The sequence below is a fragment of the Mesocricetus auratus genome, unplaced genomic scaffold, assembly GCF_017639785.1.
Source record: "Mesocricetus auratus isolate SY011 unplaced genomic scaffold, BCM_Maur_2.0 Super-Scaffold_100003, whole genome shotgun sequence".
Classification (NCBI taxonomy): Eukaryota; Metazoa; Chordata; class Mammalia; order Rodentia; family Cricetidae; genus Mesocricetus; species Mesocricetus auratus.
Genome location: NW_024429188.1, coordinates 82,624,277 through 82,644,121, shown reverse-complemented (window position 1 = coordinate 82,644,121; position 19,845 = coordinate 82,624,277). Strand labels below are relative to the sequence as shown.

Here is a 19,845-nt window from a genome sequence, read left to right as displayed (position 1 = left end):
TAAATAGCATCTAAATATGAAATACTGAACACAGAAGAGAGGGATAAATAGCACATGGAGTACTAACCCATCCATTTTTCAATAGTTTATTATTTAGAAGTGAAACGTGACAAAAATATACATGACTCATATTTATATAATTTTTACAAGTCTAGAATAAATAGCAGCAAGAACAGAAAAGCAGAATAACCGTTTTTGTTATGAGGCTAAGAGTACAATGGCCTTACAACATGGAGGCTAAGAGTACAATGGCCTTACAACATGATGAGAACTTAATGTGAGACTATTAGCCTTCTTTTTCATTTGACATAATGTTACCTTTCTACGGCAAGATTAGTAGACATATTTTCCCCATAGTATTGATACAAATGCTGTTGATGTCACCAATACTCAATTGCCTATTAGTAGTGGGTATACTACATAAATGATTTTAGGCTTTGCATTACTCCACAGGTCCTCCAAAATGTGATATATACACTGCAGATATGGTTCTTTTAAACAGAGGGCTTTAAGGAGAATTCAGGAAGACAGTAGATTAAATTTCAATTCAAACACTTATGTACATTGAAACATACCTTCATTAAGAGCCAAATTCCAGATGAGAGATAACTGTGTATGAGTAGAGCATAGAAAAATTTTAAAAATGTTGTTTTTTTTCTTCTACAAATCTTTTTATTAGCTTGATATGCTTGTTTTTCAGAACTTTTTCCATGAATTTAGAGATATTTAAATGTAGCCACAAAATAGAAATCACTTATAGACAATTATATGTGGATATTTTTAGTTAGATGATTGCAAAATCTAGTTAGTGGTTTTTAATATTATATGTGGATTATTTTAGTTTTGTTTTATTTAAAACTTGCTTCATGTCAAATCTAGCTCCCTCTCCCGCCTCACCTCTCCTGCACCCCCACCAACTCTCCCAGGCCCCCACCCGATCCCATTCCATTCCCCAGGGAGGGTGAGATCATCCGTGTGGGATCTCCAGAGTCTACCATTTCTTCCAGGGCAGGGCCCAGCTCCTGCACCAAGAGATCAGGCTGAGAGAGCATTCCTCACTGTGGGAGGGGCAACCAAAGTCCATCTGTATGCCTGGGACAAACACCAATCCACTGCCCAAGGCCCCACAAATTGTCCAGGCCTCTTCATTGACACCAACATTCAGGGGTCTGGTTCAATCCCATGCTGGTCTCCCAGCCATCATACAGTGGTCCAAGAACTACCTTTGTTCAGGTCAGCTGTTTCAGTGGGTTTCACCAGTCTGGTCTTGACCTCTTTGCTCATCATTCCTTCCTCTCTCTCACTGGGTTCCAGGAGTTCAGTTCAATGTTTAACTGTGGGTGTCTGCCTCTGCTTCCATCAGTCACTGGATGAAAGTTCTAGAATGGCATATAAGGAAGTCGTCAAACTCATTATCAGGGATGGATATTTAAGGTAGTCTCTCCAATATTGCTTTGTTTGCCAGTTGGTGTCTTCCTTGTAGGTCTCTGGAAATCTCACTAGTGCCAGGTCTCTTCCCAAACCTATAATAACTCCCTCTATTATGGTACCTTTCATCTTGTTCTTATCTATTCTTCCCCCTCCTTAATCTTCCTGCTCCCCCATATCCTCCTCTCCCCCACTCCTCTTCCTGGCTCCTCCTTCCCCCATAATCCCAGTCTGCTCAGGAGATCTTGGCTCATTCCCCTTGTCTGGGGTACCATGCATATCTTTCTTATGGTCCTATGTGATTCCCAGATTCTCTGAAGGCAGCATTGTAGACTTGTACTCCCCTGATCCATATATAACATCCATGTATGAGTGAGTACACACCATGTTTGTCTTTTTGTGACTGGGTTATCTCATTCATGATGGTTTCTTCTAGTGCCATCAATTTGCCAGCAAATTTCATGATTCCATTGTTTTTTTTTCTGCTGAGTAATACTCCATTGTGTAAATGTACCACATTTTCTCTATCCACTCTTCAGTTGAGGGGCATCTAGGTTGCTTCCAGGCTCTGACTATTACAAATAATGCTGCTATGAACATAGTGGGACAGATGTCCTTGTTGTATGAATGTATTTTTTGGTTATATGCCTAAGAGTGGAATCACTGGGTCTTGTGGTACATTGATTCCCATTCTCCTGAGGAATCTCCATACTGACTTCCCTGACTTCAAGCTCTACTATAGAGTATAGTCCTGAAAACACCTTGGTATTGGCACAAATTTAGACAGGTAGACAAATGGGATTGAAATGAAGAACCTGATATCAACCCGTACACCTATGAACACTTGATTTTTGACAAAGAAGCTAAAATTATACAATGGAAAAAGAAAGTATCTTCAACAAATGGTGCTCGAGTAACTGGATATTGACATGTTGAAGACTGCAGATAAATCCATGTCTATCACCATGTACAAAACTTAGGTCCAAATGGATCAGAGACCTCAACATAAATCCAGTCACACTGAACCTCTTAGAAGAGAAAAAGGGAGGTACCCTTGAATGAATTTGTACAGGAAACGGATTCCTGAACAAAATTCCAGTAGCACAGACACTGAGAAAACACTTAACAAATGGGACCTCCTGAAATTGAGAAGCTTCTGTAAGGCAAAGGACACAGTCACCACGACAAAAAGGCAGCCCAGAGAATGGGAAAAGATATTCACAAACCCCATATCTGACAGAGGACTGATATCCAAAAATTTACAAAGAACTTAAGAAGAAAGTCTCCAAAACACCAAAGGATCCCATTAAAAAGTGGTATACAGAACTAAATAGTTAATTCTCAATAGAGGAGTCTAAAATGCCTGAGAGACACTTGAGAAAGTGTTCAACCACCTTAGCCATTAGGGAATTGTCATTACCCTCCTGTCAGAAAGGCTAAAATCAAAAACTCCAATGATAAGTTATGCTGGAGAGGATGTAGAGAAAGGGGAACACTCCTCCACTGCTGGTGGGAGTGCCAACTCTTACAACCACTTTGGTTTATCTTCTATCATTTGTCAAGGGATAGGGAGCAAAGTGCATGCCTAACACTGCTGCAGATCAGCACTAGGACATCCCCTACAGCCCCAAGCTCTGCTGGTCTAGTAGCCCAAGACTCTAGGCCAAACCCTATATTAGATTGTCCACTAAAGTTTTTCCTCTGGCTGCCCAATACATGTGGCCACCTTCAAACAGTTTGCGTCATTGCTATGACCATATGTCACCAGTAGACCCAGGCACAATTTGGAACCTATGAAAACATGCTTCTGATATCTAACTGAAGATCCAAGGTCTATAATTTTCCCAATAGATCCAGTTGACAAATGCAACTCGATAGATCTTGGTATCTATTAGCTATGGTAGAGTCTTGATAAATTTAGATTCATGCTGACAACCACAGACTCATATTCCAAGGATATTTCTGTGACTCTTTGTATCAGATTTCTCCAGCAATAAACACTCGGACTATCTAAGGATTCTAGCAAAAAGACTTTTCTTAATGCCCTCTTGTAGAATATTATTTTAAGGTGTATTGCATTTGTTTATGCAGTGGAACATTGTTTAATGATGTATAGATGTGTTGCTTTTGTTTATGTTGCATTTGTTTAACTCTGTGAAGCTGAAAGGATAGGTGAGACTGGTAGGCATAGAAAATAGGTAGGATGAGAAATCTGGGAAGAGGGAGAAAACAGGGAGAGAAGGACACTAGGGGCCAGTCACCCAGTTACACAGCTAGCCATGGAGTAAGAAATAATGAAATGTATACAGAAATAGAGAAAGGCAAACGATCAGAGGCAAAAGATAGATGGGATAATTTAATTTGAGTAAAACTGGATGGAAACAAGCTAAGCTAAGACATGGTATTTATAAAAAAGAGTAAGTTACCTGTCTATGATTTACTTGGAAGCTGGTTGATGGACCCCCAAAAGAGTAAAAAAGCCAAAAGTGTAAAGAGTCACAAAACAGTTGGCAACAATGTTTTGGCATTTCAACGTGGGACTAGAATAAAAGAAAATCCAGCAATAATGCCCCTAGTTAAAACCTGACAAGTGAAGGACTTTTCTGATCAAGGAAAGTCTATAAAGGTTATAAATGGAATCTTCTAACCCATTTATATGCCTATAGGGACAAGGATCATGTATGATCAGATGTGGGGGGGAAACACAACCAATGGAGTAAAACAGTATATCATTAATGGATTCTTTATAAGTAAAGAGGTATGTCTAACAAACAATTCATAACAATTTCCTTTCTCATGTGTGTGTGTGTATGTGTGTGTTTTGTGTGTGTGTGAATGTGTATTTCCGTGCGAAGCTCAATGACAATTGTATTTGAGTTTTGAAAAGAAAAATACTGCAGGGCAAGCAGGCTGTAAACCTCAGCAGCTTCTCTGAGGAAGTGAGTGAAATAGAGAGGCAAAATGTCATCCCGTTTGATTTAACTACATGAAGTCATCCATGTGGTAGCAGGCAAATCCATGGTGGACAGCATGGGCTTCATTTAAGGATGCCATGGCTCTGGGTCAGGAAATCAAATTCTGGTTTTCTATATGACAGGACAGGATATATACCACTACACTAATACTGAAGAGAATGACTCTTTTTTAAATTTAAAATTTATTATTATTGTGTATATATAGTGTGTGTGTGTGTGTGTGTGTGTGTGTGTGTGTGTGTGTGTGTGTGTGGACACAGGTGAACACAAGTGATAATAAGAGGACAATTTTTAGGAGTTGGTTCCCTCCTACCACCAGGAATCAAAATCAAGATGATTAGACTTGCATGCTAATAACTTTACCAACAGACAACCTCATTGCCATCAAGAATTCTTTAAAGCTCAGTGAAGTACAAGACAGTAGAGATATTTAAACAGCATCGGGAAATAATGCATGAACAAAGATAGAAATTCAATGTAGAGAGATCAAACATTGAGAATCAGGAAAATTCTAAAACAGTAGTGAACAATGAATTACTGAGCTTTTTAAAAGGAATCAAAAGAGAGTCTGAACAAGACTTGGTCAAGCAGAAGGAATCAATGAGCACTGAGACAAGTGATTTGAAGTTACCCAGTAGGATAAATAGAAAGAAAATAAGTGAGAATGAGTGAAGAAAATCAATGGCATTCTTAAGACACTTAAATAAAACAGATACCAGGCTTCTCAGCATTGGTCTGGGAAATGATGTTTTTGAACATGATGTTCAAAGCATAAGTGACAAAGGCAAAGTAAAATGATTATATCAAATTTAAAACTTTCTAGTGATTAGGGGGTGTCTTGGTGGTAATGTGTTTGCTTATGTCTGATTTCAAATGTACCAAATATTAAGTAAAAGAAAAACCCTGAATAGCCAAGTAAATATTTTAATGAAGATAAAGCAAGCATAAGCATGGAGAAGATATCACCCAACCCACCTGTATTAACAAGAAAGTATGGACTTTGAATAACTCAATAATGAGAAAACAATCTAGTTAAAATCAGATAGGAGAGTTGAATAGACTGTTTATTTAAAAAGATACACAAGTAACTCACAGATATATGAAAAATTTTAAACATGACAACATTTAGGAAAATTCAAATCTGAATCATAGTGAGTTATTTTCTTATATTCGTTTGAATGGTTATTATCAGACGAACAAATAGAAGGAGTGTCGATGACTACATAGAGTAAAGGGAACTCTTAAATTTTGTGGAATTGCAAAATTGAACTGTCTCTAATGTCTTCTAAATTATGATAGAATGATCATATTTGTTATCCATCTGTGATGTTTATCTTTAATTGTCACCTAGATGAAACTGAGTATCATCTGTGATGGGAATCTCAATGAGTGATTACCTGTATTGGTTTGTTTCATGAGTATGTGTGTATAAGATTATCTTTATTAAGTTAATTGATATGAAAGTACTTAGTTCAATGTGGGTAGCAATATTCCCTAGATAGCAGGTCCTAAATTGTTCAGTACTGGAGAGATCAAACTGAGATTAAGAAAGTAAACATGTTTGCATTCATTTATCTCTGTTATTGCCTGTGGATGTACATATAGATCTGACTAAATGCTTCAAGGTCTAGCCTCTGTGACTTCTCTGGTGTTATGGCCTGGAACTACAAACTAAAATAAACCCCATTACCCCTAAGTTATTTTAAATCAGATACTTTATTACAGCAACAGAAATGAAAGTAGGATATCATCTAATTTCTACATACTTAGGAAGAAAAAAACTTGTATCTTTTATGAGACTAGGTCTCCCATATCACCCATGTTATCCTAGAATGTCAAATACTCCTGCCATAACCTCCCAAGTGCTGAGATTACCGGTATGTACCACCAGGCCCAGATGAAATCATTATCTTGGAGACAAGTAGGATTGCCATGTTGACTGCAGCATTAGTTACATTAGTTAAGATATAGAGTCAGCTGAAGTGTTAGTAAGTAGATAAATGGGCAAAGAATTCATTGAAGTATTATTTAGGTAATAAAAGAAAATCCTGTTATAACTAAAATAAGACACAGAAAGGTGAATAATGCATGAACCAACTTGTAGGTAGAACTTTAAACACTTACCCATAGAATGAGATAGTGGAATGGCAGTTACTAGGTCTCATGATTGGGGGAAATGGAACAATGTTTATCAGGTGATATAATGCTTAAGATAACAGTATTTTTAAGTTCTGGAAAATTAATGAATAGCATGATTACTATGCTTGAAATTTACTGAGAGTAGATCTCAAATTTTCTTATCTACTAACTGGTGGATAAATGAGCTATTTGGACATCATTTCACCATGAGTATGTAAATCAAGCAAGCATCATTAGGCAACCTCAGTGGTGATTCTTTTCCCCTTGATATTTACTAGTTGTCTTTACTGTCCTCTCATAATACTAAATGAAGTATGTGAAGATTCTTTTTTTTTAAATTTTTTATTTTAAATTTAAATTAGAAACAAGGTTGCTTCACATGTTAATCCCAGCTCCCTCCCATCCTCCCACTCTCTCCACCAATCCTCCATCCCCCCTCACCCAGTCCCCCCCTCCCCCAATCCCCACTCCTTTCCCCAGGGGTATCCATAGTATGTCATTTCATCCAGGGCATGGCCTAGGCCCTCCCTCAAGAGTCCAGGCTGAAAGAGCATTTCTCGTTGCATGGAGATTCTTAACAGTGGAACAGTTCTATTCTATCATAAAATAGTTCTTTTAATTGGCCCTGACTCCCTTCCAAGTATTTGGACCCTTTCAGCCAAACCCCTCTATGTGTCAAGTTTTCATCAATGTATATTGATTGCATTGTATGAGCAAGACAAAGTTGAGGTAATAAATCACAGGTGATGTGTAAATGTATGGAGTTTTGAATAACAACAACAAAAAAGATGGGATAAATTCTCAACTTTTCTGCTATTTGCTTACTAAGAAAATTGCTCTAATTATTGGGCTGTTTTATCATCTATAAAATTGGTGAATAAAAATGAACACCTCCTGAGTGAGGTAACCAAGTCACAAAAAGACAAACATGGTATGTACTTACTCATATATGGATTTTAGACATGAATCAGGGGAGTACCAGTCTATAATGCCACTGCCAGAGAGGCAGGGAAACAGGAAGGACCCTAAGAGAGATACACATGGTACCCCAGAGAAGGTGGAATGAGGCAACATCTCTTCAGCAGATTGAGAGCACAGGGTGGGGGAAGGGGAAAGAGAGCCAGGAAAAAGAGAGGGAGAAAAGAGGAAGGGAGAGTAGGATATTGGGGGAACAGGAAAGTTGAGTTGGGGGAAGAATAGAGGAGAGATACCATAATAGAGGGAGCCATTCTAGGTTTGAGGGGATATTTGGCACTAGGGAGAACTCCAGAGATATACAAGGATGACACCAATTGGCAAACTAAGCAATAGTGGAGAGACTACTTTAAATGCCCTTCCCCAATAATGATCTTGATGACTATCTTACATACCACCCTAGAACCTCCATCCAGTGACAGATGGAAGCAGAGGCAGACACCCACAGCTAAACACTGAACTGAACTCCTAGAACCCAGTGACAGAGAGGGAGGAGTTATGAGCAAAGGGGTCAAGACTGGGCTGGTGAAACCCAGACAAATGGCTGATCTGAACAAGGGGGAGATCTTAGACTCCAGACTGATGGCTGAGAGGCAAACATGGGACTGATCCAGACCCCCTGACTGTGGGTATCAGTGTGGAGACTCAGACAGTCTATGGGGTTTTTGGGTCGTAGATCAGTATTTATCCCTGGCACACAAATGGACTTTGGGGACCCATCCCACAATGAGGGATACTTTCTCATTCTGGACACTTTGGAGAGGGCCTGGGCCCTCCCTGAAAGGAAATGACAGACTCTAGAGATCCCCCATGGGAGGCTTTACCCTCCCTGGGGAATGAAGTGGGGATTGGGTGGGGGGCTGGGAGGACTGAGGGAGGGAGTGGACGTGGAGGGGAGGGAGAGGGCACTGGGACTGACATGGGAAGCAAGCTTGTTTCTAGTTTAAATATATAATAAAAAGTGTAAAAAGAAAAATGAAATGACAAAAAAATAATCACCTCATTTTATTTCTGCAAGGACTGATACAGGAAATGTATCTGTTTTCATACTAAACAGATATTCACTGACTATCAGCTTTATTTCCAGCTGATGACAGTATCTAGTTTCATGGCTAGCTGCGTTTTATCAAAATTTGCATACTTTTAATCCAAATTTACAAAGTAGTTTTGATCAGATTTATTTATTTAACAGAAATTATGGGTTGATATTATGTGCTATTCTAAAAAAGAACATTGGCTTATAATACTAATATTAAATGTCTAATACTACACAGAATATCTTTAATATCAATGAAGAAAAGATAGCACACCAGAAAAGTCAAAAGACACTACAATTCAAAAAAGAGAAATACCAAAACATATAAAAATTACTGCCTGTTGTAGTGGCACATGCTGATAGGAGGAGGCAGAGGCAGGAGGATCATGAGTTTGAGGCCAGCCTGGGCTACACATTTTAAGCTCTGTGCTCCTCCCTTTTCCAGAAACAGCCACATATTTTCATGAAGCACCAGCCTCATTATTGAGACATGATGGTGAATGTCAGAGTGAACTGATTTGGCCATGTTGGGCACTTGGTTACCAGGATTTCCTTCAAGTGTGTTGGCAAAGTGAGCATTGTTGCCATCAATGACCCCTTCATTGGCCTCAACTACATGTACCAATATGACTATTCCCAAGGCAAGTTCAAAGGCATAGTCAAGGCTGAGAATGTGGAGCTTGTCAACAACTGGAAGGCCATCACTATGTACTAGGAACGAGAACCTGCCAACATGAAGTGCGGTGATGCCAAGTATGTTGTGGTATCTACTGGTGTCAGCACTAAAATGAAGAAGGCTGGGACCTACTTGAAGAGTGAGGTCAAAAAGGTCATCATCTACACCTCTTCTGCCGATGCCCCCAATATTTATTATGGGTGTGAACAAAGAAAAGTATGACAATTCACTCAAGATTGTCAACAATGCTTTCTACACCACCAGTTGCTTTGCCTCCAGGCTAAGGTCATCGATGACAACTTTGCCATTGCGAAAGGACTCATGACCATAGTCCAAGCCTTTACTTCCATCCAGAAGACTGTGGATGGCTCCTCTGGAAAGCTGTGGTGTGATGGCTATGAGGCTGTCCAGAACATCAAACCTGCATCCACTGGTGCTTTCAAAGCTGTGGGCAAGGTCATCTTAGAGCAGAAGAGAAAGCTCTGGTGTAGCTGTGCATGTTCCTACCCACAGTGTATCCACTGTGAATCTGACATACCACCTGGAAAAAGATGCCAATATAATGACATCAAGAAGGTGGTGGAGCAGGTATCCATGGGACAAATAAAGGGCATCATAGGCTACACTAATCACCAGCTTGTCTCCTGTGACTTTAATGGTGACTCCCTCTTTTCCACCTTTGATGCTGGAACTGGCAATTCTCTCAATGACAAGTTGGTAAAGCTTATTTTCTCGTATGACAGTAAATATAAAATTTCATGTATCATCTTCCATGGTGAAACCTTTTAATCAGGATCACTTCTGTCTTCCTGAGTGAAGAGCAGTCAGACCTGGTACTGAATATCATATTTTCTTTGTCTTTCAAAGGTTTGTTATTCTTTTAAAGCAAAAGTTTTTTATGTATAATGACATTTATTTCAGAATGATTATTCTCATTTCACCACCGGCCATCAGTGTGTGACAGAACTTAGTTCATTTTACATTTGTAGCTTTGAGAAGTTGTTTCTAAGCATTCTTTTTTTTCTTTTTTTATTATTTATTTTTAAATTTAAATTTAAGTTAGAAACAATGTTGCTTCACAAGTCAGTTCAAGTTTAGTATCTGTTCTTATCAGTTTAAAGTAAAAATTTTAAACACACACACACACACACACACACACACTTTACCTGCATGTATGACAGTGCACTACCTACTTGCATGATGCTTGCCAAGGCTGGGAGAAGTCACTGAATCTCCCTGGAAACAGAGTTTCAGATGCTTTTGGAAAGCCATGTGGGTTCTGGGAGCTGAACCTATTTCTTCTGCAAGAAGCATATGTGTGTTTAACCACTGAGCAAACTCTCCATCCTCTTTTATTAGTTCACTGAAAACTTTACACAATGTGTTTTGATCACATTCACCCTCTCCCCAAACTCCTGTCAGATCCATACACACTTCCTACCAACTGAACATAGAACTTTGTATTTTCTTTTTTCAATCTCTCTAGTTTAAAGTGTGATGCTTGCATATCTTTGGCTGTGTGACCTTCTATCAAAACTTAGTAGAGTTTCCAGGGATCCTCTCTTAAAGAAAATGGACTGCCCCACTGCCAGTAGCTATCAATTGCTCATATCTCCTTGGCTAAGTGTGGGACTTTGTGCCTACTTCTCTTTTCCATCTTTTTCATTGAGCTTGCATTTATCTTGATATAAAAATAAAAAATCTATATTATTTTTTCTGAAAAGAAAAAATAAATGTCTCTGTGTGCTAGAGACAAAGCCATGTTCTATCTCACTTTGACTGTCTCTCTTTTATCTCCCTCCCCCTTCTTAACCCCTTAAATTTCTCTCTCTCACTGTTCTCACTTCCTTCTCAGTATATCATTCAGGTAAGGTGGAAAATCTTGGGTTCAATGACAAGATTGTGTCATTGTCCTGTGTCAACCTCTACTATATCTAGGACTATACATATGGGCCACTACTGCTGACTAATTTAAAATTTATTGTTAAAATTTCTTTGGAACATTAATTTTGGCCCACTAGGGCAATATATATGGTGCACACATGTTTGTATTACAAACACTAACCTTACATAAATAAATTGGAATTTGACATATAAATATATAAAGAGAGTTTTTCTAGAAAGCAATAACAATATATATACATACATGCATACATACATATATACATATATATATATATACTGTGCTATGGTTATATATAACAACAAAATCTTGCATCATAGGATTTTTTTTCTTTATTAAAACCTGGGAAACTATTATTGACCAGAGACTGTTATAGTAAAGCATCAGAAAATTCTTACAGACGATCATCTCTATTCCTGAAATTTTGAAACCCATTAACTTAACTGTTTATATTATTATAATATGCTTTATGTAACACCTAGTCATATCAATACAATTAAAATGAAACGAAGAGTGCATTTGGTACATTAAAACAGTGAAGTTTCAGCCCATCCTAAATGAAAGATTTGGAAAGGTTAATATAAATGCAATGCTATTAAATATTTATTTTCTTGTGTTTTATTTCACAGTATGCATTCATCTCTGTCAGATTTAGGTAGTAGGATAACAGAGTGGGTTTTGTCTTCTAAAACTTGACACCTAAAAGTCATTACGTAAATGTCAGAAGATAACAATGTGCTCATTCAAAATTAATTGTTTCTTAAGATCACATTTATAAATAGAAAAGGATCATTAGATAGCCTTTTACTTTGCTACCTGTGTGCATTTTTCTGGTCTTTGGAAAGATTCAATAATAATGGAGAAAAATAAATGTATAAATAGAGGTAGCTTTTCTCCTAACGCTGCTTTCTTTTTTGTAATGTTTTTATTTAACTTAGAAACATGAATGTTTCACATGTCAATCCCAGCTCCCTCTCCCACCCCTCCTCCCTTGTCTGTACACCAGTCCCCCAGCCCCCCACCCAATCCCCACATCATTCCCCAGGGAGGGTGAGGCCCTCCTTGGGGGGATCTCTAAAGTCTGTCATTTCATCCAGAGCAGGACCTAGGCCCTTCCCCGTGTCCAGGCTGAGAGAGCATCCCTCTATTTGGAATGAGCTCCCAAAGCTCATTCATAAACCATGATAAACACTGATCTATGTTGGATTTTAGGAAGACTGATGTTTAAGGAAGATTTTCTGGAAAAATTTCTCTTTGGATAGAGAGATTCAAAATTTCTCTTCCTGGATGTCAGACGTTTGACTTAAATAAAATTTTGGAGTAGGGAATATTATCTTCAGCATTATCAGTAGTACTTTTCTGCATTTTCCCCATCTCTGTTGTGTAGTCATTCAGTGCCTTCTTTGCCTTTTGTGCTGCAATGCCCAATCCTTGCATTATTCTCTCTTCCACAATGCATCACTGAGACACAATACTCTTCATTTAAAAAACAATAAAAGTCTTTATTAACTATAGTGCTGAGTTTGCTACATTCTGTTTCTTAGGATAAAAGTGGATACAAAAGAGAAGAGAAAGTAAAATACCAAGGGTGTAATTATAATTTTGTATACCGTGGGTTCAGAATTTTCTGTGTCTACTGAATCAATCACAGTAGTTAAATGTCTTTGTATAAAGCTTGTACTTGCTTATTATGCACAGATTTATGTATAAAAATATAATAGGGAACTTTTCAAAGTTCATCTGGATGTTCTGTGTCTTTAAAATAGAACAATTATTTCTTCAAACATGTCTTCTAAAATTAATATTTGGGATGGAATAGTGGTTACAGATTACACAGTAAGAACTTGCCAATAGTCTTGTCTTGTCACTGGTATGTATGGTATATAATTCCACTTATTAAGATAATCTATGATACATATTATTAATATTTTGTCAGTTTTGAGATTAAACAATTACAGAAAATCTTAAAATAAATTCTTAGATATCTTCCTCTTAATTTTAGATGGTATGAATTTTCATATTTTATTTTATATTCACTTTGGCCTTATATCCTCACAACATTCTTATCATGATGATAAGTACCTTAGGATTATCTATGCATAGAGACTGAATAATATTGACATAATTTATATTTTATGACATACAATTTATCATTGGAGACCATCATACCTTTTCCTTTCCATTTTCTATTTACTTATTTTATCTCACTTTACAACAAAGATCAGATTCTTTAGGAAATCACTACACAGTGGTCATTGAAGGTGACATTCTTTTCTTCTCAATCTTCTGGTGTAATAGTTATAAACTCGCCATTAAGTGTGATCATTAGATTTATAGATGTTCTTTATAAAATACATTATAATTTTCTGAAAGACATTATCCTAATATGCATGTTGAATTTTGTCAATTTTTTCATCTTGTGGAAGAATTTTTTCTCATTTTATCCCATAATATCCCATGCTGTTTTATTTGAAAATATTTAAGTAGTGATCAATTTCTGAATGAAATATTCAGCTACAGTATACCATCCTTTTTATAAATTACTACATTCAATTTATCAATACTTATATCCATAATCATGAGAAATATTGGCATGTAATTTTATTTGATAATAGCTTCATTGTGTTTGAATTTCACTGTAATGGTACTCTCAATATGAATTGTTCAGTTCAAAATATTTGTATCTATTTTTCTTCAACCTACACATTAGTGGTACTTAATATCAAAATCTCTCCCGATATTGTATTACTATTATACTCTATTTAATTCCTTTGTTATTAGAGAACACATTCAAGGGGTTTTAACATCTTTAATTGTATTGAGAGTTGTCCTGTGGATCAGAATATGGTCTATCTTATTGTATATATTATGTGCCCTTAATATGATGTACATTATGCAATTAGTGTGTGTTGTAATACACAAAAGTCAGTTGAACTGACGTGGTCGGTAATGTTATTTATCATGTATATATTTGCAGAGTTTCATGTGGTTATTCTTCCTATTTTTGAGACAGGATATGAAAATCTACTAATAGCAATAAAACTTCTGTAAATACTAGGAGGAATTTTTCCAGTTGTTGGAGCCTAATATAATTGAGATGAGAGGGTTCAATGGAAACAAACATTAAATCTAACTCAAATCTAAGTCTGTAAGTTGACTGGAGGACAAGAAGGGTACAGAATTTTAAGAAACACAACTAAATTTCAAATTGAAATGAAAAGCTTGGACTCTAATTATCAGTCTTCTATCCACTAATAAAATCTTTATCTCTTCTACTCCTGAAACAGAGAGTAACTGTAATACAACAGGATAAACACACATTCCTCTCTCCTTTCCCTGATAATTGGAATTCTTTCCAATGGTTATTGTAGACATTTCTGTTCAGGAAAATGAGCAAAGGAGCTTTTGACACATAGCTAGTATAAGAGACATAAAGGTCAACAAACATGTGGAAATCTAAAGGAAGAAGCACAATCTCGTCTAGTGAATGGATTCATTACATTTTCAGACTATTAAGCCTGCAGTATTCTATCCACTGGCAAAAGATAAACTCCCCACAGCAATATATTGTTCACTTAACTCCTTTTTTTTCTAAGTGGGAAGTTTTTAGTTGTCTTAGTCATTCCCTACCATTATACACAATGATCAATAGAAATGGATTAACTGACCATTATTAGGTATCACCCACATTATGAGGTATTTCTGAATTTGATAGCAAGCATAGTATGGAACTTCAGAATGATAGATTTAGTTGTGTTATCCATAGATACACACAATATTGAATAGGTTTCCTTTGAGGGGGCTCTGTGTGGACTTTATATAAATTTTAATTATGTGTATATATAAAAGAGTGGGTGTATTGTTAGAAAAGAGAATAGTTTAAAATATTCATTTACTTTTTCCAATTGTTTATCCTTTGCATAACTTCTCTAAATCTGCTGATCTCCATTTTTGTATCTGTTCAAAGGTGGCCCATGGGATATTAAGGTAATCTCATTTATCATATGTTTTAAGAATTCATTTCGTTATGCCCCTAAATTTAAGCATAGATGAATATAGTCTAATTTCTAAGTAGGAGCTACCACATGATTCCATGCACTTGAAGAAATAGTAGTTATTCCCTTCATACTTCTTCTTCCAGGACATACCCCATGGTTTAGGAGTAGTTGACGAACATATAATAGGCTCTTTAGTAGTATTTATATGCTTTTATTTGGTTATAGTCTTCTTTCAACTCTGGTTTATGGATACTTGATGACCTCTGTTGCAAAAGATATGGCTCTTTTCCTTTACTTTCCATCACCTTCCTCCAAGCCCAGACTTTCGGTTCATCTACCATGGTTTGTTTTATATATACGTGTGTGTGTGTGTGTGTGTGTGTGTGTGTGTGTGTGTTTGTATGTATGTGTGTGTCAGTGCGTGTGTAGTCTAGGAGAATGTTAGATTCTCTGGAACCAGAGTCACAGATACTTGTGAGTTTTTCAAATTGGGTGCTAGGAATTGAATTTTTGTCTTCTTCAAGAACTATAACTCTAGGCCTGCCTTCTTGTTTATCAAATTCTAGTCTAGTTGCTTTCGTGAGTTATTCTAAGTCTGTTTGTAAATTATTTCATCAATGAGACCAAGAACCCAAAAGTGAAACCTAATTTCTTGATAATTTTTTCTCTTTGACTCTCTCTTCCTCCCATTCCCTTATCAAGCTTTCTATACTCCACTTAAATCACTTTAATTGTCATCTATAAGCCAACTTCATATACATTATAAAATTAATAACTAATGATCTCTGATTTATTCTTTCCACATACAAATTCTTATTCTAAATCAGAATTTAAATTGGGCAGACAAGAATTGGGTTGGTTCCCAATAGCTGAGATGTAAGTTCTTCTTGAACATGTTTATCTATTGAGGTCAGCCTTTGAGAGCAATGAAAATAAGAGACTGTCATTTTAGCTGTGTAACTCTTATGACTAATCAGTCATTATCATGGCTTCTTATGAATCAAAATGAAGATGATGAGATTACTGAGATCAGGCTAATGCCCTATTCATGCTACTCCATAATGCAGAAAACAGTGATTTTCTTTTAGGTTGTGCCTTGCCTTCAGAGACTACATTTTGCAAACAGACTTTGACTCCTTTTGATGGCTGTATCTTATGAGTGGCCCCACATAATGTACCAGTCCATCAGGCAACACCCATCAGGCACAGATTAATAAGTTACTTATTCTTTTTATTTTTATTTTTTACTTTTTTGGTTTTTACGAGACAGGGTTTCTCTGTATTGTTTTTGAGGCTATCAGTCCAGCCCGGCCTCGAACTCACAGAGACCTGCCTGCCTCTGCCTCCCGAGTGCTGGGATTAAAGGCGTGCACCACCCCTGCCCGGCAATAAATTACTTATTCTTAAAATGAGAAAAGAAGCCACCTTATAAATTTATGGGGGCTAATTGAGATTGTATTGGCATATGGTTACGTTAAAACCATAGAAACTACTCCCAAGAGCTTATCAAACTTAACACACCAAGGAAAGGATGTAACTCCTCCCCCTGATCCTCATAAATTGATGGATTCCCAACACTACAGTTGCATGACCCTATACATCTGATTTGTAGTATGTATCTCAAGGACTAAAAAGCAGAAGCCAGCTCAACTGTCCCTGAAGCTTCAGCTCCACTCAGTTGCTAATTGTTGATTCAGTCTATTCAATTGCTTCCCTGTTTACCTAATTACTCACCTGAAACCAGACCTGTACCTGTATCCATGACCTCAGAGCATAGTTTGCTTTTCACCTCCTTGCTGGACTCTGCAGCATTACTATTATTTTCCATATTTTTTAATTTAAATTTTTACCCATGTCACTTTCAGTTCCCTCTCCCTCCCCTCCTAGTTCACCCCCCAATATTAAATCCTGATCCAGCAGCTCCAACTTCAGCTCCCCTCCTGGCACTGGTCTGCTTCAAACTGGTTCTTATACAGAGTCTCCAGCCTGAGGGGTAGCTTCTTTCTAGGAAAGAGATTCCATATAGTTCTTACAAGTTACCAGATGAACATATAGGTTTCTGAAAGCTTTGGAACATTTCAGAGGCCTCATTAACATTCACATATATGCGTGCAGATATATAGAAAGCTGTACTGTGCTGTTTTATATGTGTTAATAATTGTAATTAAGATTAGAATGAAAGACACAGGGTCTACAACAGACATTGTACTGAGGTGGATGTAATTATATGACAAATTATTGGTGCTAAAACCACTGGATCTTGTGAATTTATTGTTATTCAATAATTTGTTAAGTTGTGGAAGGAATATGAGTTTATTTTTGTTTCTGGTACAGTGTGCTCATATCAGAGAGGAATGAAGTATTGCAAGTATTAGAATATCCTTTCAAACAATTGATCAAGTTAACCCTCCATGAGAAAGAATCTGTCAGAATGGAATATATGTTCTGATAGTTTTGAGGGGAAATAGAAGAGAAATGAAGATTTGCATTATGTGGGTCCTGATCTCATTTTACTCCTGTGACTTCAGAGAACAAATACTCATGTTACTTCTAAAGTTGTCTTCTAAAAACATTACTGCTGTAATTGTTTTATTTTTGCCTCTAATATCCCTAATAGACTATAACTACTTGCAAAAAGAGAAAAAAGAGTTATTTGCATGTCTATTGTCAGCTTCTAAATTTTTCCCTGTAGAATAGTTGATAAGAAATTTTCCTACATGCTTAATTGAATTGAAAGCCCAGGTAGCTTGCATCACAATCCTAGGATACCATGACAGGGATGAGGAAAGCACAACTGACAAGGGGGGAGCATGATTTGATATGATGCAAGACTAAGAGGACATATATGTTCTGGTAACTGGATTTTTGGTCAAAGATTAGTCTAATTTTGAGAAGTAGATAATTAGCTTAAAAATGCATAGCTTTCTAGAAACTACTTCGACATAAATGGATCAAAAAATGGAGCTTCTGTCTCCACATCACTTTGCCATCAATGGTTAGTTTTGATGTTCAAAATTAGCAAAATATCACTGCTTCTAGTCTGACACTTAGGCTTCAAGTTGCCTTCCAGGAGAAGGTGGAGGAGTGAGTTTTACCTCAGTATGCTTAAAGGTTTCTTTACTCCAAAATATTGCTTATACTGGCAAGCTGTTTATCTTTCTCCAGATATTTTCTTTCAAAGAGCAACATAAATTATTTTTAAACTCATCATATAAAAGTGATACTTTCAGGGAACTAAAATGCTCATGAGACCTGTTTCCAGTAGCTGGTTAACAGCTATCTTTTCTCTTTATGAATTTGTGTTCATTCTTACAAAGAAAAAGCATACTTTAAATTCATCTCAGTGGAAACTTTTTAGAGAAAGCAGACATCCTGTGACCACTTTTGTTTTGTTTCTGCTATGTATAAAACTATTTCTCTACAGAGTGAGTTTCAGGACAGCCTCCAAAACAATACAGAAGAACCTTGTCTCGAAAAACCAAACAAAAAAACAAAACAAAACAAAACAAAAAACAAAAAAAAACCCTATTCTTCATCACCTGGGTTGCTTTCCCATCTTGGTTCTTTACTTTTTGGATCAAAGTTCTTCACAACTAGCCCCCCTCCTCAAAATCTCACAGTTTTTTCCCTTTGTCTTTGGGCAGTGTTCAACAACATTTGTGGAATTGACTTCTGTGGCTCATACCAGCCTGGTCCTGTATGCACCATTGCCTTAAATTGTTATTCTTTTTTCTTGTTTCCACCTTAGGCATTCCAGTTCTTTACCTTCTGTAATCCAATCTTACTTCATTTACAGTTACAGAACAAAGGGAAGTTGGAAATACCTGGCGAAGTGCTTATCCTTATGGCAACTTGATATATCATATTTTGTTGATATTCATGGAAGACACGCCCTTTCTTGAACAGAAACGGTGGAAGGGTGAATGGGGAACATGTGACTAGTATGTAAAATATATAAATAAATAAATAAATTTGAAAAAATAAAAGAAGATACTTTTTTATTTATATTGGTGAGCACATCAGATAGACAATTTCAGCGAAGCATTGTAAAGTGTGTTATAGGTGTTAGAGATTATTGGATAACATTCTCACCTTTTTGACGTGTTAGAAGTGATCTGTTAATACATTCCCAAATTTTTAGTTGACAATTCAAAGAAAGTAATTAAGCCAGACACACGGGTGGGCAATAGCTCTTAGGGAAATAAAGCTATACAAGATTAATTTGTTCTGAATCTACCACATTTCAACTCTTTATACTCATAATATTCTAATTAATCAGTCTCATAAAATCTTCAACATAGGTGTGTCTTTTAGCACCTTCTGTTCATAATATGATCATTAATTAGAGTGTTTCGTATTTTACTGTAAGCCTCTAAGGTCTGTCTGAATTCTCTAATTGCGGCTCCACTTACATCATTGTTTAATTTGTTTCATTATTGCTTCATCTTGCCCTTACTTTACATTTTTAGCAGTTTCCCAACTAAAGAGCCTGGTCCTCAGCTGGTACCCTTTATAGAAGAAAGAATGACATGGTGGCCAACTCCTTGGTAACAGAGTTTCTTCTAGTAGTACATTACAAAGCACGTGTTCTGGGGATTAACCATTCTAGCCCTCAACCTCCAAGTTCTCATCATCTTTCTCCTTCCCTTGGAAACAAATAGAAAGAGTCTGTCTGGCTATTTGCCTATATGCAGTAGCTGGATTCCCTTAAGTTT

General features: G+C 36.7%; 1 pseudogene; it reads left to right on the top strand.

The window, feature by feature from the left end:
- Nucleotides 1-230: 230 nt before the first annotated feature.
- On the top strand, nt 231-10,018 carry LOC101828051 (annotated as a pseudogene).
- The last annotated feature ends 9,827 nt before the right edge of the window (nt 10,019-19,845 follow it).